The 8,100-nt window shown below is 38.4% G+C and overlaps 1 long non-coding RNA gene across 1 annotated transcript; it reads left to right on the top strand.

The window, feature by feature from the left end:
- The first annotated feature begins 363 nt into the window (after positions 1 to 363).
- On the top strand, positions 364 to 4,044 carry LOC124300335 (uncharacterized). The gene is made up of 3 exons (XR_006907199.1): positions 364 to 376; positions 3,364 to 3,529; positions 3,899 to 4,044. It is a non-coding gene; the product is annotated as an uncharacterized LOC124300335 (long non-coding RNA).
- The last annotated feature ends 4,056 nt before the right edge of the window (positions 4,045 to 8,100 follow it).

Raw genomic sequence — 8,100 nt, 5'->3', positions numbered from 1 at the left:
AAAAAAAATTAATAAAAATAAAAGAAAAAAACTGGCAATTTTAATAACAGTTTTGTGTTAAATAGAAACGTATTGCGACTGGGATAAAGAAATTTTAAACTTCGACTCAAAACTGGTTTTTTTTTTACCTGTTCATTCACATATTTTGAAGGAAGGCGAAAAAATTCATCATCTCTTGGTCAGTTCATTGAATAAAATTTCTTGAGAGGGTTTAAAAGAATCGTAATAGAAACTTAATTTCACGATTGAAAATAGAATATAATTATTGTTACTTAATACGCGTGTGTACCATTTTATTTCTTTTTTCAAATTCACGAAACGGGTGTTTTCTTCAAGCTTGACATTTTTTTTACCTAGACAACGGTTGAAGAAAGATGTCGGAAATATTGTTGCGCATTTGAAGGTTTGCATAAGAATAAAAGGAAAAAAGCTATGGGACATAAATAAAAATATAAACGGTTCTACAAACGATGATGCATTTTTGTCAACAGCTGCTTATGAATTGAAATTTTTATGCACATGCTTAAAGAAAGTGAAATTCAAGGTGCCAGTGACGATGAAATTGGTAGACTCCAATTGTTTGTAGACAATTCTTCATACGCGTGTCATAATTAGCTCTCCATAAGGAACAAATTAATTTTTATATGCGTATAAAGCAGAGTAACACAAAATAGTCAAGCCGTAGTTTCTTTTTTTTTTTTTTACGTCAATACAGATAATAGTGGATATTATAATAAACAATTGAATTTTACTAATTTTTTGTTAGATTGTAGATATGCCAATTAGTATAGGTTACGTCACATTCGGGTGGATTTTAATCTGCTGATTTTCCTCCATTTTTGTGAATTCGCAAAAAGGAACAACGGACATAATCATTTTTGGTTACTATTGAAAGAAATCTATCCTATACGAGTTTGACCAATAATTTATTCTTCTATTTTGGTCTGGCAGAAAAAAAAGAAATCATTCATTTCAGAATGTTACCCCATACATTCTAATTGAACAGTTTCAGATTTGTGAAATACATATTTTTCTGCTTCCGGAATAAAGTATAAACTTTGGCTTTCACCGAACGAAAAATTTTGCCAACGTATAAAATTTTTAGCTCAAGTCAAAACAGGTGCCTGGCTTTTATCGTTCAAGTAAAGCGCAAATATGTTTACCGAAGTCAATAGCCTAAACCAAAAAACTAGGTTCTAGAATTTGTTCAAGAATAAAAATTTAAAAACTGAAATAAAAATAGTGTGAAAAATTTTCCTAATTAAAAACATTCTACCGTATTCGCTGCCTGATTAAAGTATCGCCAGTCGTTTTTGCTAAGTTAAAAATGGTTCTATTCCCGAGCGTGGACGAGTATGAGGGAAAGCTGATGGCTCAGAGAGCAAATTCTGGGGGCACGGCAGTTGGGCTGATGACGTCGTCATCTCCTCTAATGCGCAGACATTACTGCGTTTAATTATTCCTCCTCCGCCTATACGCGACCCCACATCTCTTACTTTCACCCTCCGCAGTAAGAAAGCTCGATGCTCGAAGCTCTTGAGCGTCGCCTGACGTTCTTGTAGCACCCTCGAAAGAAATATAAAATGTGGTAAGTGTGCGTCGGGGAAAGTTATTCGTTTAGGGTGCGGATTACGTTCCCTCTAATTATAGAAATATCACGCTCTCAAAATTTGCCAAGTTTGAGTGCGAAATTTCAAGTAATACAGTCGAACGTCCGTTTCAGAGGGAAACGTATTTTTCAAAGCTTGACGTACGCGGAGTGAAAAAAGCCGAAGGAATGTAATTCTTCAACGAAAATTACAGGTGGAAAGACGAAAAGAATGTTGCGAAAGAAGTAGTAAACGAGTGGTGAAAAGCGCCGCGCTTACTCGCGTAGCGAAAGTGACGAGGGTACGTGCGTCAAACATCTTAATATTATAATACCTGAGAGCTTAACGCCAGGTCTTACGGTTATTGAATTTCTTATCTCTTCCTTGAACCTCCCCTCAAATCTCTTGATATTTCAAATCCTTTGTAGTCCTGCGTATCAGATGAAACACATAATTTCAAAATATCTATACATTTATACAATTATTTATTCATTTTAATTAATACATTTAATTTTTGAATATAGCATCAACGTTTTTCAACTACTCAAAAACTAAGCGCAATGTTTATGCGCTGGTAAATTATGATTCTCTTTATAATATTTTTATGGTTCGGATTCACGAGTTTCATCTTGACTCGAAGGACTAAATGTTTCAGAGGTGGACTGAAATATTTATGAAACGTTTGATCTCAAGTATTCAATTTGAAATAGGTACACAAAAAATGGCTCAACTGAAACTTTTGGGCTGAAATATTCGGGAAAATCTTCAAGTGACGTATTCCTGGAATGTTTTATACTTAAAAGTCAATTTTCGTAAAAAATTTCCGAAGTTTTTTTTATGACCTGTAGAGTATTTGAGGAATGCCAACTATGCGCGTCTAGAAATTTGTGTTAACTTCAATTCGTAAATTTACAATGAGATTACAAAATGTTCGCTAGATTTTAAATCAATTTGTATCAATCAAACCCTTTGTGTAATCGAAAATCAACTGCCAATTCAATTAATTGAAATTTATTTATCTGTGTGTGTGAAAGAAATGATACTGAAAGAAAATTCTAAACATGAGATTCATCTGACAGATTGTCTACTAATTGCAACTCTCGATGAACGGGTTATGCAATTAAACTAGCCGACAATTGATGAATTGGGATCAGGGTTTAGTCAAAGCTTTCGAGTTGACTGCTTTGGAATTTAGTCTTTATTTGCTTTCAAATTTTCCATCATCCACTTATTGTAGCATAATTGTTATATCAGAGCCTTCATAGAATTCGTATAATATTAACGTTGTGGAAAATGAAGTGAAAACAAAAAGAAGCCAGAATTAAGTGTAGGATGGAAAAATCAACCTTGACGTATAAATATACATATAATAATCGTGTTAACGTTGAAAAAAAAAAAATTCACTCCGTATTGATTTTGACCGTTGCATAATTAAAAGATGTGTAAGAAGGTTATAACAAGAACCATTGTTCTTACACACGATTTTACATCTAGTTAAAAATGATTAACCATCTGCTGGGATTTAGCGATAATCGTTGGCACAGTTGGTGCAAAATCTTACCTAGTCCGTAAACCTCTCGTTTGTATAATAATACAACAAGGCATATCAGCAAATGCTCGGCTGTCAAACGATACAGACTGCGTCGTTATGGGTGGAGCCTGCTTTAGAAGCTTCAAAAAATCGATTTTTTTTTGCATAAACGTTTTCCCAAACTATCCAAGAATGTGTCCCTAAAATTGCAGACGCTAATTCGAAATATTTTCGGAGTTACAGAAGAAATAGTGAGCAAGCGTCGAGCAGGTATACGAGCGGTTTTTTGAAGTTTTCAATCAGTTTTTTGAAGAGTCTGAACCAGTTTTTTGAAGTTTTCAACCAGTTTTTTGAAGAGTCTGAAGGGCAACTCTATGGACCAGGAATCGCTGATTAGCATATTAATGCGGTAAGTTCAAGAAAATTACGATTTTTTATGTACGAAAACTTTGACGCACGATTTCTCCGTTTTTCATTTTTACGCTTTTTCCTAATTGGCAGGAAAGATAGGGAAAAAACTAAACGTTCTATCGAAACGAGACAAATTGCATTGTACTCAGGATGAAATTCTCTTCTAGTTGAACCGAAAAAACCTTAAGAAAGTTAAGATTAACCCACTTTTTAAACAATCTAAAGTGAATTCTTTTCCCAAGAAAAGTGAATTTTTTTTTTAATTCGCGAAAAATTGTTGAATTTTTCACTTTTTGTGGAATTTTCTTGGTTTAACTAGAAGCTATACTATTGAGAAGTAAAAATTTTTTTGGTTTCTTTGTTTCAGATGGAAATTGCGACCTGCACCTTTCCCGCCGCACGACAAATGCATAATCGAGACGCCTCGGTGAAATGCTTGTACCAGGCATAATATGACATGTATCCTAATGAAAAAATTCGAGAAGACTGTTGAAATACATAACAATAAACTCTAAAAGTTTCGTTTTAATCGGATATTTCTTTCCTTCCCAAAAAAATCCTCGAAAAAATCGTTTTTTTGAAGCCTCTAAAGCAGGCTCCCTCCTTAATCAAGCTGAGATCCGAATTAAAAAAACCTAAAAAAAAAAAAAATAAGAAGCAAAATGAAAATAAATTCCTTTAAAAAAACGGCGATAATCGCTGAACTGTACGTTACAGGAACGCGTAATCGAGGAGCTTCGAGTCCCCCGCAATTGACGAATGATGATAAATAAGGCTAATATCCGTTCATCGGGCAATGAAGCGAAGGGACGGGGTTGTGTGGATCGCATATATAGACGGGCTGCGGTGACAATTTCCAATCAGAATGCGGAAATGGCGGGACGAGGCCATAATATTTCGCACAGGCGTCGCGGTCGACGGCCGCGGGACCCGCGCTGGTCGTTATCAGCCGTCTCAGACGGATATGAGATTCCTCGTAGCTGGGTGTGTAAGCCACCCCCGCCGCAAAATGGCGACCGGGATAAATTATTCCTCCGCAAAAGGGGGGTGAAGGCGGCCGTCATGCCTCGTCCTCGCTCCGCGCATTATTCTAATCTTAATCGTGCGTCTCGCGGCGCCTTCTTGTCCCTTGCTTTATCATTTCGTGCCCCGCGCGTATTGTCCTTGGTAAATAATTACCCCGATGTCACCGAGCCGGATCATGACGAGGACGCGAGGACCACAATTTCAGGACTTACGTGACGTTAAAAACACCTGGCGAGTCCATCCCTTCCTCATTCCCCTTCGTTTTGTGGTTATGTATTAGCTCAAGTTTGTTTTCCAAATTTGTTTTTTTTTTTTTTTTTGGTTTCTTCGTTCGTTTGGCATCTCCGTATTTTCCGGATTATCGATATTCACCTCTGTGACGCGTTAAACATCGCTTTAATCACAGATTTTGTGCGGCGCGAGTTTTTTTTTTTGATGGTGTACGAGTGTGTAGCGTGTGAGGTATTTTATTCGTTGAATAATAATTACACGTGGGTATAAAATCGATGGTGTGAAATGACGATATTGGTAGGTAAGAACGTAGAGCAATGTGAATTTAGCAGATTTTTGGTGTCGCAGATTTTTTGTTCCTGACGTGGATCAAATTTGACAAATTCTTGAAGATACAAACGTTCAGCGGACTGGTTTTAACGGAATCAGATTGATTACACCGTTGAAAACAATCGGAGACGCGAATGAAGATTCAGAGTCAGATAAATGCTTTAATTCGCAATTTTGACACCGTGTTGAATTTTTTTTGCCTGTTAGCCAAATATTGGAATTTCGTTTGGGAGAGGACCGTTTCTACAAGTTCGTTTCTACAATTAGTGATTTTACAAGTTCGTTTCTTCCGATCCGTTCCGAAAGGTTCGTTTCTGCAAGTTGGGATCCTACAAGTTCATTTTTACAAGTGGCCGTCAATTAGTTTAAATTAAATTAAGTTAGTGTAAATTGAATTGAATCAAAATGTACGAAATTGACAATTAAATGTATGGGAAACGAAATTGTAAAAGCGATTTGAAATGTTATCGATTTTTAATTTCAATCTAATTATTAATCTATATTTGAAATAGTAAGAAAAACACACAGAGTTTTAAAAACTAATCGGTAACGTTTAATATGTTTTCAAAATTTTTACTCTCATAAAAACTGATTGCAAATCATTTTAGCAAAGAATGGTAACTAATCAAGTAGTTCGTTCTTTTGATTTTTTTTTTTTTGAACAAGAATCGTCAATTTCTGGTGCTAGATGAACAGGAACGAGGTTGAGAAAGCGCGAGCCAATCGAATGATTACGTTGCTGATATTTTTTGTTACTCTGAGAAATCAAATTTTTCAACAAGTCAATACATCTCTGCGACAGCACCGAACTCTCGTTTTTTCATTCGTCAAATCCAACTCGTACAAAGGTGTTGACCGAATGAAATCGTCGAACGCTCAACACTCAAATTTTCGATACTCTACTATTTGTTCAAGTAACCAAACATCGAATATTTGAATATTTTAGTTCCAGGAACATAACAAACTTCAAGAATCCAATCCGTAAATGTCGGTAAAGGAACGTTGGTATACGATTCCAGCAAAGTATCTTGAGACTTGCGAGCATCACGTTCACAACAAACACAAATGACAAGTTCACAATATCATCGTATGGATAAGTCAAATACATATCTGCGAAACAATAAATCGCGCATAAACAATCGTCGCCTGTAATCTGTTCAGCGACGAACTCACCCTATGTTTATGTCCGACATTTTTGCTTCTGATCACGAATGACTTGTTTGATCAGCCGGTCATACTACCAGTGGCAAGGAGCAGTTGATCGATGCAGTTTGGCCGATTTGACGAGTGTCCGTACCTTTCTGATATCGGCTTGTAAATGTCAGACTACGCGGTGGTGCTGCAGACGTGTTTGCAAAATTCAGTACTACATCCCAGAAGCGTACGAAAGGGACTCGTGTCGACCTTCCAAAGCGCCGGTTATCGCCGACCTACCGTCCAGTATAGCTGCGTAGGCAGCACCCCGAGTCCCGTCTCTCTAACTAGATCCGGCTTTACCCAAGTTTCCGAAGTTGTTCCAACCAGCGAACCGTGAACCTGCAACTCCGTGTTCCCCCAGGTGCTCGACGCCCCGATTCCGCAGCCACAGCAGTTGCTGTATGGAAAAAAGTTCACCCGGTCGATTGTTCTCCTGTACCGATGTCCGCCGAACTTCTCGGACATGTCGGAGTGTTGAAGTCGTGGAATTTCGCGAATGAAACCCTCAGACCATTCACGATACTCCGTGAAGTACCGTCGTGCGCGTAGTTGACCTACTTTAAAAATGATTCATTACCAAATAGAAATGCAAGTCATTCACTGTGTGGCCATTCAAAGATTATCGTGACGTGATGATACAGTGATCGGTAACCACACGGTGTAGTCTTTTATCGGTCCAAGCGTGGGGCAAGTGAAATGAAAGATGTCCCATTCGAACAGTCCGATTTTCAAAACCTCCTTGGACGAAGCGGATGGTAGCTGCGGGTCCATTAGTCAGTCCAAGGTAAGGTGGTTTTTCCAATTTGATAATGCGCAGAGTGGAAGATACATCGGGTTTGGTTACCTTGGTACCAGTTTTGGCAATATTCGTTACGTGTAATCCGTGAGGTTACTGCTTGGGTTCCGGTAACAAATGATACAGAGGTACTTCGATCCACATGAACACCGATAATTCAACAACGAAGCGTGCCAACTATGAAAAAAATTTGATTAACCGATACAGCGTTTTGTGTAGTTACATGAACCTTGCATCTACCCTACCGATTATGGTTTTTAGTGGAAGAGGAGGAACGAACTTGTTACCGACCCTACTGACTTTTGACAGGCGTGCGTGGTTGAAACTGGGAGACAGGTTGGAAGCGAGTCTCAGACCGAGGTGTCACTCTGTATGTCGTACAATCGCTCTTGAATCCTTGTAATCTACGTTAAACTTGACTGCTGCTCCCTTCCGTGCTTGTGACACCTTGAGTGGTCCATTCTCTCACTCTCACGACTCAAAACAGTCGAGCTTACGGGCTTGCTGGATCTTTCAAAGACCCGAATAGCGTCTCTGGATAAAGAATTCATACACCTGGATGCTGCGTCTGTTGTCATTATTGTTTGTGACCTGATTTGGCGCGTGAGATTGGCTTCAAACCTAGTGGACAGCGTGGCTATGAACCTTGGAAGAGTAATCGATCGCATTTCCGGCAACCTTAAGGAATTATTAACTCAACATCTAAAGAAGAATTCTAAATAAATTTATGTCACCATTCAGCCTGTCGTTTCCATCTGTTGGATATCGTGTCTTACTGTACAAGCTCAGTGGAAGAATGTCGCGTTATTCAATTAATCCTCTAATTATCAGAGGGACTTTTGGGGTGAGTTAGGGTCCATCATCTGCTTTCATGAGAGCTGAGACACATTGCGCCACGTTATAAGGCATTTAATTGAGCGGTAAAAATGGGAGTGCCCGAGGCGCGCGAAGCCCTCGAAGGGCTGTCTGCAGGACAGTCATGTTCGCCG

Source organism: Neodiprion virginianus, chromosome 3, assembly GCF_021901495.1.
Source record: "Neodiprion virginianus isolate iyNeoVirg1 chromosome 3, iyNeoVirg1.1, whole genome shotgun sequence".
Lineage (NCBI taxonomy): Eukaryota > Metazoa > Arthropoda > Insecta > Hymenoptera > Diprionidae > Neodiprion > Neodiprion virginianus.
This window is presented reverse-complemented; position numbering and strand designations above follow the sequence as displayed.